The sequence below is a fragment of the Sminthopsis crassicaudata genome, chromosome 1 (assembly GCF_048593235.1).
Source record: "Sminthopsis crassicaudata isolate SCR6 chromosome 1, ASM4859323v1, whole genome shotgun sequence".
NCBI classification, from domain to species: Eukaryota; Metazoa; Chordata; class Mammalia; order Dasyuromorphia; family Dasyuridae; genus Sminthopsis; species Sminthopsis crassicaudata.
Window position 1 is genome coordinate 131,043,336 of NC_133617.1, and position 14,153 is coordinate 131,057,488.

The window sequence follows — 14,153 nt, forward strand, 5'->3', positions numbered from 1 at the left end:
ACTCTACTCTACCATAATCATATTCCAATGAAATACCTAAGTCTTACATAAAATTTCATTTCTTATTGCCTTTATAAGTACAGAGAAAGAAATTTCTCTAACTTTTTTTATTTGCTTCTCTGAGAATCCTTGAACATTCTTTCACTTAACTTTATGGTTTTTGTATGTGTATGGATATGTATACATATGTTTGTATGTGTTTGTTTATACATATATATATATATATTCATAATCTAGATATATAAATATATATAGTTATACATATATTTTAAAGACTGTGCTATGCTTATTTCTATTTATCATATTTTTATGAATGATGGAGAACATCTTCTTTTATAAGTCTAGATTTTTCCATGTTTTTTTCTAAATTCACTGAGTCATCATTTCCTAGGCCACAGCAATATTCCAACCCAATCTTCCAGACCTGACATTTCACAAATTTACTAAAATGTTTCAGACCCCATGAGGTTTTGAGGGTTCTTCCAATCTGGGATTATATTATTTAATTGTATAATTTAATTAATATAGGTATGTAGATAAGAAAGTTCCTATAATATCAAAACTTTCAAATGGAAATTATATATCATATCATATATAGCTAAAAGTTATCTAGCAATTTAGACCAAGAGCAGGGCTTGTTCTTGCTTTTTCGTTTACTGATAAATGCTTTCAGTATGGGAGAGGTAGAGTTAAGGTAACAGAACTAAAACTAAAATGAAAACCAGAGATGATCTAAAGTTGAAGTCAGGAAAGGATGCAAAAAATGTCTAGCCAATGGTGTCTGCAGAAATGGAAGCACTAATAAATCTAAAGTTGAGTTGAAGGGCTTGAATCAGTAACCAGAAGGTGAACAGAGATGAGGTAAAGATAAAAAGAAATAGGCTAAGTCAAATTACAGAAAAGACATTCAAGCAAATTTAAGCAGTTCTGAGAAGAGAAGAACCAGAAATAAGATGAATCAACTATAGAGGCAGGTATAATCAGAAAGACAGAGAGGAAAATGTATGCCTTGATGCAACCTCCTTTTCATTGGGCCACAAGCCAATGACATCTCCACTTACTCTTTAAAGAGATCAGCTTATTTAAGGTAGAGAACTAGAGAATGGGATTTATATATTCAAAACCCTAGTTACAACTGCCAGTCTTCTTTAGGGTAGAAAAATACAATAATTTCAGATGATTCAAATAAGCAATACTACACTGGATCTAGAATTTATAACTTCATCATCAATTGTGTTATTGATGGGAAAGGGAAGGAGTCATCAACAGCACTATGGGGCATGACTAATTATACTTGTCTCCATAGTATTCCTCCCCTCCTCACACATATATGTACATATATACACATACATACATCACAATGACAACAACAGAAAACACAAGATTAAAGTCATGGAGGCTGCTGTCCTATTTCTACCATTTTCTTCCCACATTTACTGCTCAAATTCTCACAAAATAATATGCTCATATTAATTTACTAACTCCTCTCTCAATTATACTTACACCATGAAATAATGATTGCTGGATCTACATCAACTACTATACATCAATAAACTATTTCATTTCTGACACTCCAAATTTCCCCATATAAACTTCTCTTCCTCCAAACCTCTTAACTTGTTCTTTCAGTGGTCAGAGCTGTAAAGACAGCTTCCCCTCAAAGACACAAATCTTAATATCTATGGCTTTTCATATCTCCAGTCCTTCCATATCCTGAACTAATTATATTATAGGTAGGGTGGGAAATTTTTCCAACTAGTTGGTCTAAAATTCTACTAAAGTAACTATAAACTCTACCCATGAATTTTTTTTTCTTTGATTGTCTTTGTTCTAGTGTATCATGAATTCTCAAATATTAGACAATAGTTCTGATCCTCAGCAGATTCAGAACCATAGACAGCTCCTCTTTGCTCTCATAATCCTTCAATTTCACTATTCAAAATAAAACCACAGAGTTGTAAGATACCTTAAGAGTCATCTACTATAACTCCATCATTTTTTGGATAAGGAAACTGATGCCCAAAGATGTTAAATGATTTAGCCAAAATTATATTGCTTTTAAGGAATAAAGATGGGATTTAACCCTAAAACCAGCACTTTTTATCATCATACCAAGATGATTCCCTCACACTCACTTTCCAATTGTCTTACAATCAGAATATTATAGAAATACTGCTATCATGACTCAGATTCTAAGAAAAAAAGTATCCACAATACCCTAGAAAACTCAAGCATCTTAATAAATTCCAAAGAAAGATAACTAAGTTAATTTCTTGGGTATGCACAGCAGCATTATCACAATCAGTTTTTTTTTTTTAATTCAGAAAAGGTCAAATTTTGACTTTTTTCAGAAATATTCAAAGTTAATTGAATATTGTCATTTTTAGAGGTACTACTTGGTACTTTATTAACCTATTAGAGACTCCAGTACTATTAGCAAAGCAACCTTTGCATATTTAACAGCTACTGGTTTAATCAACAGATCAATATCAAGAACAAGAGGTTTGAAACCAGAAGCCATGACCATCATATCTGATCACTACAAGTCTTGACAGAATATATTAAAATCATGCAAAAAGTTGTATTAACAATATAGTACAGATGATATCTAGCAAATTAATGGATTGTTTTATACTCAGCAAATATAGCTATGTTCTTTTATACCACCATTGATCTTCTAAGTTGTAGAAGGTTAGCAGTCAAATATTTCTCTAAAAGTTAAGCATAGTCTTCTTCTAAAGGAGCCTGTGTGATAACTTTTAATTAAAAAAAAATAAAAACTGGAAATGAAACTTTCCAAAATTATAATTTTTCCCTCTAATCATTATATTAAAGATTGTTCTGAGATAAATTTGATTGAAAAACTACCATTAAGGTTTTTTAGTCTTAACCCATGACTTCATGAGTCCATACCAAATAAGAAATAGGACATCCATGGCAAGGAAAATTCTTATACCAGTGCACATTGGCAATTGTTCTACAAGTTATTTTTAAGAGGTTTGATAGGGCAAAGAAAAGTTAGTCAATATGTGTTAGAGGTATGAATTGAGACCAGATCCTTCTGAATCTAAGGTCAGATCTCAATTCATTCTTAAGTGTTGCCTTTACTCATTTTAGGGAGGGACAAGGAGGTGGAGGGATGGGGGAATGGGTTACAATAAAGGAAAAGAGGTATTGAAAGAAACTTGTGATTTCATTCTATAAAAATAACCCCTAATGAGGAAATTTTCTCTACTAAATCAGATTGGCATCAGCTTTGAAACTTAGAGTAAGAAGAACCTGAAATATCAAATAACTTACCCAGGATCACACATATAAAATATATAAAAGTGTATAAAAGTGGTACATGTCAGAGATGGGACTTATATTTAAGTCTTTTTGACTTGTTCATGCTCCTCCTGACTAATCATGAGTTCAACTTGCTAGTCATGCTGATTACCACATGGAAACTGTTTAGTTTACAAAATAAAAATATGTCATGATACTTTTTCAAAATTAATCATATTGCATATTAACAATCTAGTGACTTTTAAAATTTTGCTAGCTGCTTAAAACCATACCACTTCTACTTGGATAAATATAATGTCCATGACTACTCCTCCCTCTAATACTAGCCCTCTAAAATAATAGGTAAATTCAGTTGAAGAATCATCTAAAGAAATATTATAATGTGTGTATTCCTTCCAAATTCCAGTCAATCTGTTCTACTTGTTCTAATGGGCTCAGCTTATCATCTGCTGCCTCCCTGCCTATACATAGGGCTTTTCCCCAAACTTGGAATGTGCTTCCTACTCTTTCTCTTAAGACAGTTAATTAATTTCTATACTAAAGCCAAATTGGCCATTTAATATTCCTCATACATGACAAGTCATCTTCCACCTCAGTTTCTATATCTCCCTTACTACTAAAGTCATCCCATCCAACATTACTTTCCATCTATTCTAATTATTTTGTAGAGGTAGCATAATGAGTGGCACAAGAAATAAAGTATAAAGCATGGAGTCAGGAAAACATGAGTTCAAATCCTATCTCTAGTTCTCATTAAGGCAAAGCACTTATTCTCATTTTCTTCCATTTGGAAAATGAGGATAATAGTAACACATCACCCAGGAGCATTATGAGAATCAAATGAGATAATATTCGTAAAGGGCTTAGTATAAATGCCTGGCATATCCTTCCTAGTATTTTCTCATATACACATGTTCTCTTTCGTTAAATTATAATTTCCTTGAAGGCAGGGACTATTTTTGTTTTTTGTTTGTATTTTCAGCACTTAAAATTGTACCTGGAAAATAAGTATTTAATAAATGATTACTAATTCATCTGTAATATAATTACAGCATAAAAAAGCACTTTTAAATAAATATAGTATTTCACAATTTTATCTATCCTTGGAAATATTTTGTGTAAGTTTTGTTTTTAATACAAAACAAAATCCTCTTCAGTTTCCAGTATTTTAGTTATGACCTGTAAGATCTGCCAACAGGTTATTGTTATTAGCATTTTAAGCATTATTAACATAATGACAGTAATAATGATTTGTTTGTGAAGTAGTGGTATAATACTGTCGGTGACGGGAACTATAGTCATGGAATATTACCAGACCATAAACTTTGCATCTAGCATTAGATGGCGACCAGGTGGCTAGAGAAGCGAACGACCCCCACACTTGTAAACACATAGCCATGGTATTGTATTAACCTCAGAGGTGTCTCAGGGCTTAACGACCCTAGACTCAGATAAGAATTGTAACCACAGGATGCTCTTCCCCTCCTCCTCCTGGAATGTCTGCTCCTTCCTGCAGTCCTCCCCATACCCTTTCTCGCAGGTAGCACATACCTTTACTCTCCCCTGCCCCCTTTTCCCCTCCCAACTTTGTCCTCATGTATTGCACCTAGCTCTACCCTATATAACTTGAGCTGTTTCCATCAATAAATGAGACCTTGACAAGATCTGCTTGGTCTCCCTCTTCTTTCTCGCCCATTCTCCCCCAGGCTGGATCCTCCTTGATTCCCCACGAATGACTGAGTCTCGCGGGACGGGATATAATACAAAAATGGTTAGTCAAGAAGAACAAAGTTTAAGTACTATTTCTGACACATATTAGTTGTGTAACTGTGGAGAAGTCACATTACTTTTCAGTGTCCTTGAGGCTCTCTAAATTACAGCAGATTCACCAATCTGAATCACAGAATCAGTTTTAATACCAGAATTTCTTTATAGTATTGAAATCACAGGCATAAAGAAAAGGAAAATAAAGTTTTTTTTGTTTTGTTTTTAACTTAAAACATGGTTATATTTCAGCTCCCTGAAATGGGTCTATCTAGGCTGAGTGCTTTCTTAGTTTTAATTCATCATCTATCAATTCTTCATTTGGGCTATAGAAATTCGGGTAATATTTAGTATTGTCAACACTGCTGTTGTCATTAAAAAATATTCTGCACATAAAAGATTGAGGTTAGAAAATTCTTTTTGTATAGTTCTTTCCATCATAAACAAGTGACTGGATAGTACCCAGGTTTTTTTGGGCAAACTGATTCACAAAGAATGCAATAAACAGTTGCAGCATGCAGTTTTTATGTACCCCATTTTATAAGCAGGGGGGATTCAGCTATGTGGGAAATCCTGAAGATAATTATCTCTGCTTTCACCATCAGCTGTTCCAAAGGAAATGAAAACATTTCTGTGGAATCAATGGATTACAGGGTTATAATTTGATGACCACAAAAGCATTAAAAATTAAATGCAGCTTTACCTTACATCTTATTTTTCTTCTCACAACATCCCTAGCTTATTGTATGCATTGACTTATGCAACTTATTTTTCAATTACAGGCTGACTTTTATTAAACTGGTGAGTTGATTTGTCTTCTTAGTATAAAGTTTTCAAAAAAAGAAAAATAATAGACAATTGCAAGTAGCACATCAAACATCCTATTTCTGTTACACATTCTGCCCAAACCTAAGCAATTATTTGACTTTTGATGATCCTTTGTTCCTTGGACAATAAGCTTCCTAACATTTTAGAACAGCAGTTTACAATAATGCTTATACATATGGCTTTGATATTCTGTGTTGTTAAAAGAAATCAGCAGGTCTAGACAGCAGTTTATTTTTTAAATAAATCGTAATGATGGGCTGGATTCTAAGTGAAGGAGTGTACCAAATGCCTAATTCAAAAGAAGAATCAATAGGCACTAGTGAATAACTGCTTATAGTATGCAGAGGAAGAAAAAAGAAAATTCTTGATGCCTTAAATGTGTCCTTTTTTCTTTTTTTTTTAATTCTATATTTATTCAAACAACAATTTATCATCTTTCTCTTCCTCTATCTTTTCCCCAGCTAAAAATAAAAAGAAGAAAATCTTCACAGTGAAAATATAAAGTTCAGAAAAACAAACCCTAAAGTTGGCCATGTCCACAGATTCATATTTCATTCTATATTTGAGTCCATCATCTCTTTGCCAGGAGATAGGTGGAGCATGTACTTCTTTCCTGGGTACTGTGAATACACAGCAAGAAGATTAAAGGATTTTCTCTTTTTACAGCATAGCCCAGTTTTTTTCCTTCACAAGGTTTATATGTGATTTTATTTTTATAAACACCCATAAATTTCTCTATTTTAAACACATCATAATAATTTCCTTTTTCTAAAGTTCTTGTACCTGGTTGGTCCCCTCAATTCTTCAAACTAACTGTTAGTGGACTATAACATAATAAACTGATTTCTAAGAGTCTATTGACTAAGAAAAGACTGAGGACTGTAAATATGAACACATTAAAATTTGAAAATGATAAGTGCCAAACATTTTGATATAGTATCCTGGAAATCTATTCAGGGATTGCTCATTACATTAGCACATTGCACATTACTATTTCCATTTTTTATTATGAACTTAAATACATCAATAAACACAAACATTTTCCTATATAAATGTAAAGAAATGAATCCCCATTCCCACTTTATTTAATTGTCCATTGTCATAAAAAGTCCAGAATGTGACCAGAAAGCCAGGAATTGATAAGAAAGGTGCATATAGACTAGTACAACTTGAGCCTTAGGCCTGTGGTCCAATAAAGTTCTATACAACTTTCTTGTCTCTGAGAGGATAAAAAAAGGAGAGGGCGAAGTAGGTATCACAACATACATATCAAATACATTTATTTTGGACAATGGGTATTTTATGTGCTTGTTTCTTCCTTGGTAAATGATCTTTTTAAACAAGCTCTGAAAAGTTCTACGACTTAATGGCAACTATCACAATGTCATTCTTAAAAAGATACATCTGAAGACCTCATCATCAATAACAAATCTTTCTTAAATTTGGATTATATATTTTATTTCTTCCATTACAGTAGCAAATATCTCTGACTAGCATCTATTTTGTTATTTCATTTTGTAATCAGAGGGTTATTGAACAAGGTTATTACTGTCCTATTTTTGAAGAATATTGAATGATTATTTTATGAAACAGGAATTAAAGATACCTTGCTAAAAATAAATCTTTGATTTGGTGAGTTTTTTAAAAATAATAATAGCCTTAGAGGCAAATGCAACTTTTGAATTAGTTCTGGATTGGCAAAATCCATGAATATTGGGAGTGGAACAAATTACCAGCAGAAGATAATTTTGAAGCTCTCCAGAAAAGGTCTGTTTCAATTGAGCTTGGAGGGAGATGGACCAAATGCAAGCAGGCTGAGCACAGACACTGAGTACAAGCAGCACAGACCCAGGGTGGTGAGACTCCCTGCAATGAAGGATCTATGGGGAGGAATCTAAGCAGCATTAGCTACTCTGCCCTGACTGCAAGCCAGTAGACCAGCAAAGAAGTTATAAAACATCTAACACAAATACAAAACCTAAAGAGTTGTTAGGATTACAAGGTGATAACTCAGGTTGTCTGGGCAATTCTCTAGCTCAGAATTCACACCTTTGGTTTGGGCCTTTAAGGTGAGTTTACACCTTTAGACTTCTGAAAAGGAGTTTACATATTTAAAGGAGTTTATACCTTTAAAAGGAGCAAGTTCATTGGCTGTAGGAGTTCTCAGAAGCCCTGTTGAGTTCTCACTAGCCCAATTTCTGTGAGGATAAAAGAGGGCAGCATTGGGTCTGGAGAGTAGTCAGGCTGGGAGATTGAGTTGAGACGGCAGTCTGGAAGGATAACTTAGAGATGACCAGACCTTTACAAAGAGTGAACCCCCAAATGCCAGACTCTCACAAAACCAGGCCATGCTCACCCAGCACCAGAAGTGAAGCAGCACTGAAACAGTGAAGCCACTGCTGCTAGTAGAGGAAGCTTGGATAGCCTTCCCTGCCCTAAAAGCAGGCCTTAACTTTTTTTTTTAATAACTAAAAAAGCAAAAAAGAGCTCTAATCATATATAGTTTTATGGTTTAAGAGAAGAATAGATTTCAAACCCTGAGAAGACTAAAAGCAAATCATCTCCAGATGAAGCTCCAAAGAGTGATATAAATTGGTCAACATCATACAAGGCTCTCCTAGAAGAAATTTAAAAGGATCTTAAAAGAGAGCTAGAAGAAAAATGGGGAAAGGAAATGAAAACTTTGCAAGAGAGTTTGGAAAAGGCAACACAGAAATTATCTGAAGAAATTTCACTATAAAATAGACTCAATGAAATGGAAAAAGCATACAACTCATTAAAAGGTAGCTTTGACAAAATGGAAAAAGAAAAAACAATTGATCTGGAAAATAAATCTAGGAGAGACAATCTAAGAATTATTGGATTTAGAAAACTATGATGAAAACAAGAACCTAGAAATTATTTTTTAGGAAATCATCAAAGAGAACTGCTCTAATGTCATAGAACCAGAAGGTAAAATTGCCATTGAAAGAAAGCCAAATACCTCCTGAAAGAAACCCAAAAATTAAAACTCCAAGGAATATTGTGGCTAAATTTCTGAACTATTAGACCAAGGAGAAAATATTACAAGCAACCAGAAAAGAAACAATTCAACTACCGAGGAGCCACAATAAGGATTACCCAGGACTAGCAGCTTCCAACTTAAAGGACTGAAAGGCCTGGAATTTGCTATTCTGAACAGCAAAGGAACTTGGCATGCAACCAAAAATAAACTACCCTGTTAAGCTGAGCATTTTCTTTCAGGGAAGAAAATGGACATTCAATGAATGAAATCTATTTATTTCTGATGAAAAGAAGAGAGCTAAAGAATAAATTTGACCTCCAAATATAGAACTCAAGAGAAGGATAGAGAGGTAAAAAGAAAACTCTTGAGAATTATATTTCTGTTATGGGTATATCTAGAGAGTGCATGTATAATTTGATTTTTAAATTATGATGTAAAAAAGAAACTAGAGTTGGAAAGGGGATTATAAAGAAAAAAGAAAAAATGGAGGAAAAATGAGGGAAATTTACATCACATAAAGAGGTAAAGAAAACCTATTATAATTGAGGGAAAGAAGGGAGAGGAATGAACATTGTGTGAATCTTACTCTCATCAGATTTGGCTCAAAGCAAGGATATTTGACATAACTAGTTTCACAGAAAAACTTCTCTCATCTCTCATCTTATAGAAAAAATGGAAGGGAAAAAGGAAGGGATAGGCTAAATAGAAAGGAAAACAGAAATAGTAGGAGAAAGGTATAAGGGTTTTTTATAGTGGCAAGACACTGAAAACTGAATGGATGCCCAAAAATTGAATAATGGCTGAATAAATTATGGTATATGAATGTTATGAAATATTATTGTTGTGTAAGAAATGACCAGCAGGATGATTTCAAAGAGGGCTGGAGAGACCTACATGAACTGATGGTAAATGAAATGAGCATAACCAGCAGATTATTATACACAGCAATAAGATTATATGATTATCAAATCTGATGGACATGGCACTCTTCAACAAGGAGACATTTTAAACCAGTTCCAATTGTTCAGTTATGAAGAAAGCCATCTACACCCAGAGAGAGGACTGTGGGAACTGAATGTGGTTCACAACATAGCATTTTCACTTCTTTTGTTGTTGCTTATTTGCACTTTATTCTGTTTCTTTGTTTTTACTGGTTTGATTTGATTTTTCTTGTGCTGCTTAATAATCGTGTAAATATGTATGCATACATTAGATTTAACACATATTTCTACCATGTTTAATATATATTGGACTACTTATTATCTAGGAGAGGCCATAGAGGTGGGGGGAGGAATTAGAACACAAAGTTTTGCAAGAGTTAACGTTTGGGGCAGCTAGGTGGCTCAGTGGATAGAGCTTTGAATTAAGGAGGACCTGAGTTCAAGTCACTTAACCCCAGCCTGGGGGGGGGGGAAGGGTTAATGTTGAAGAATTGTCCAAGTATATGTTTTGAAAAATAAAAAGCTCTAATAAGAAAAAAAGAGGACCAATATCATTACGATGTATGATGGGTGGTGTTTTGACTTGTAAGTGAATTGGATTTAAATAAGGCAAAGTTGCACAAAAATATCAGTTTCACTTTCTCTTCCAGAATTATTGAAGTTCAGCAACAGCAGAAAAGTCAAGATGAGTTGTGATGACCTGGATTGCAGTGGATGACTTTTTGACATTTTTAATGTCTGATCAAGCTCTAAGCACTTCACAGCACCTCTTTCAGTTGCCTTCATAATCATTAGAATAAATTCTTCTAATGCTGTTCTTTGGGGGTTGACTTCACATGCTTTGAGTAGACATCTCCCCGAATTCCATGAAGAGTATAAGATCTGTCATTTACTTTGAAACTGATTTAGCCTATTTGCCAAAATGATTTTAGTGGGATGTGATCACTGCATATGTTATAGCTTTTTGGAGCCACAATTTCAAAATGGATAATATATGGACATTAGATGGGGATGAGTAGCTCAGTAAACCCCCATACCACAGATGATAGTTCTCCCTGAACCCCTATACACCTTTGTTCCCTTCTTATGCTATTACAAAGAATATTATTTATGTATGACAGAGTAAAACATAAAACTTTTTATAAATGGAAGAATAAGCATATATGTTGAATGTTGTTAATATTGTTGTATTATATTTTTAGGGATAAATTTTATACAAAAGATATTTTTTCCAAATGGTTAGATCTGACTTTATGTATGTGGAAAGTGTTTTGTAGTTTTGCTCATATAGTTCCTGATTTTCCCTTGGCAGATAGATTCCCAAATATTTTGTACTATTGGCAGTTACTTTAAATGGAATTTCTCTTTGTAACTCTAACTGTTGGATTTTGTTAGATATATATAAGAATGCTGATGACTTACATGGGTTTATTTTGTATCCTGCAATTTTGCAAAAGATGTGGCTTATTTCTAATAGCTTTTTAGTATAAACTCTGGGGCTCTCTAAACATACCATCATATCATCAGCAAAGAGTGATAATTTGGTTTCTTCATCACCTACTCTAATTCCTTTCATCTTTTTCTCTTTTCTTTTTCTCATCAGATTTATCAAGAGTTTATCTATTTTATTGGGTTTTTTTTCATAAAACCAACTTTTAGTTTCATTAATTCAATAGGTTTTTTTCTTTCAATTTTATTAATTTCTCCTTTTAATTTTAGAATTTCAAGTTTAGTATTCGATTGCAGGTTTTCAATGTGCTCTTTTTGTAGCTTTTTAAGTTGTAAATCCAATTCATTGATCTTCTCTTTCTCTATTTTATTCAAGTAAGCCTTTAAAGATATAAAATTTCCCTTTATTACCACTTTGACTGCATCCCACAAATTTTAGTATGATGTCTTATTGTTGTCATTTTCTTGGGTGACATTATTAATTGTGTCTATTCTATGATTTGCTATTTCATCCAATCATTCTTTAGGATGAGATTATTTAGTTTCCAATTGCTTTTTGGTCTATTTACCCCTAGCTTTTTGTTGAATGTAGTTTTTATTGCATCATGATCTGAAAAGAATGCATTTATTATTTCTGCCTTTCTACATTTAATTTTGAGGCCTTTATGTCCTAATATATGGTCAATTTTTGTATAAGTTCCATGAACTGCTGAGAAGAAAGTATACTCCTTTCTGTCTCCATTCAGTTTTCTCCAAAGATCTATTATACTTAACTTTTCTAATATTCTATTTAGTTCTTTACTTTCTTTCTTATTTGTTTTGTGGTTTGGTTTATCTAATTCTGAGAGTGCAAGGTTGAGTTCTCCCACTATTATAGTTTTGCTGTCTATTTCTTGTTGAAAATCTCTTAACTTCTCCTTTGGGAAGTTAGATGCTATACCACTTGGTGCAGATATGTTTAGTATTGATGTTGCTTCATTTTCTATGCCATCTATGCAAGACATAGTTTCCATCTTTATCTCTTTTAATTAGATCATTTTTTGCTTTTGCTTGATCTGAGATAAGGATGGCTACCCCTGTTTTTTTATTTCATCTGAAGCATAATAGATTCTGCTCCAGCCTTTTACCTTTACTCTCCCTGCTTTAAATGTGTTTCCTGTAAACAACATATTGTAGGGTTCTGACTTTTGATCCAGTCTGCTATCTGTCTCTGCTTTATGGGAGAGTTCGTCCCATTTTCATTTATAGTTAAAATTACTAATTCTGTATTTTCTGCCATCTTATTATTCCCAGATTATGCTTTTCTTTTTCTTACCCCCCCTTCCCTAGTATTAAACTTATGGGCACTTCTTGCCTCACACAGCTCTCCCTCTTTAGAGTCCCTCCTACCCCCTTTGGATCTCTTCCCCTTTCTTGTACCTTTCTCTTATTACTCTTTTCCTTTTCCCTTTTCCTCTCCCATTTTTTTAATGAGGTGAGAGAAGTTTTTCTGTAAACCAAATATGTCAATTATTTTCTCTTTGAGCCAAATCTGATGATAAGATTCACACAATGTTCTTCCCCCTCTCTAAATTCCCTCAGATATGATAGGTTTCCTTTGCCTCTTTTTGGGATGTAATTTCCCTCTTTTTATATTCCCCTTTCCCTTTTTCTGATACAATCCCTTTTCCATTTCTACACCCCCCCCTTTTTTAATATTATATCAATAAAATGAAATACATGCACATGCATACATGTATGTCCTAACAGAAGTACAGTTCTCAAGAGTTCTTTTTACCTTTTTCTGCTTCTCTTGAGTCCTGTAGTTGGAGGTCAAATTTTTTGTTCAGCTCTGGTTTTTTCATTAGAAACAAATGGAATTCACCTGTTCCATTAAATGTCCATCTTCTTCCCTGAAAGAAAATGCTAAGCTTAGCTGGGTAGCTTATTCTTGGCTGCATTCCAAGTTCTTTTGCCTTTCAGAATATCAGATCCCAGGTCCTTTGATCCTTTAATGAGGAGGCAGCTAGATCCTAATTGATCTTATTGTGACTCCTCAGTATTTGAATTGTTTTTTTCTGGCTGCTTGTAACATTTTTCCCTTAGTCTGATAGTTCTGAAATTTAGCCACAATATTCCTTGGAGGTTTTATTTTAGGGTCTTTTTCAGAAGGTGTTCAATGAATTCTTGCAATGCCTATTTTACCTTCTGATACTATTATATCTGGACAGTTCTCTTTGATGATTTCCTATAAAATAGTATCTAGGCTCTTTTTTTCATCATAATTTTCAGGAAGTCCAATAATCCTCAGATTATTTCACCTAGATCTATTTCCCAGGTCTGTTGTTTTTCCAAGTAGATATTTAACATTTTTTTATTTTTCATTTTTTTTTTTTGTTTTACTTGACTGATTCTTGATGTCTCAACTAATCATTCATTTCTATTTGTTCAGTTCTAATTTTAATGAGTTATTTTCTTCATTAGCTTTTTTGACTTCTTTTTGTATATGTTCAATTGAATTTTTAAATGAGTTGTTTTACTCTATAGAATTTTTTCCCATTTCACTAATTTTTTTTCTGAGTTATTTTCTTTTTCCAATTCACAAATCCTAATTTCATGGGATTTCTTTATCTTTTCCAATTCAGAAATTCTACTTTATTGGGAGTTCTTTATCTTTTCTAATTCAGAAATTCTGTTTCCTTGGGAGTTCTTTGCCTTTTGCAATTCACATTTCAGGAAGTTGTTTTCTTTTTCCACTTTATCATTTTTTTCTTTAAGTGAGTTATATGACTTTACTGTACTCTCTTGGATATTTTCTCTTTCCTTTCCCCATTTTTCTTCTAGCTTTTGTTTAAGATTTTTAAAAAATTTCTTCTAGGAGAGCCTTGTGTGATGAGGAC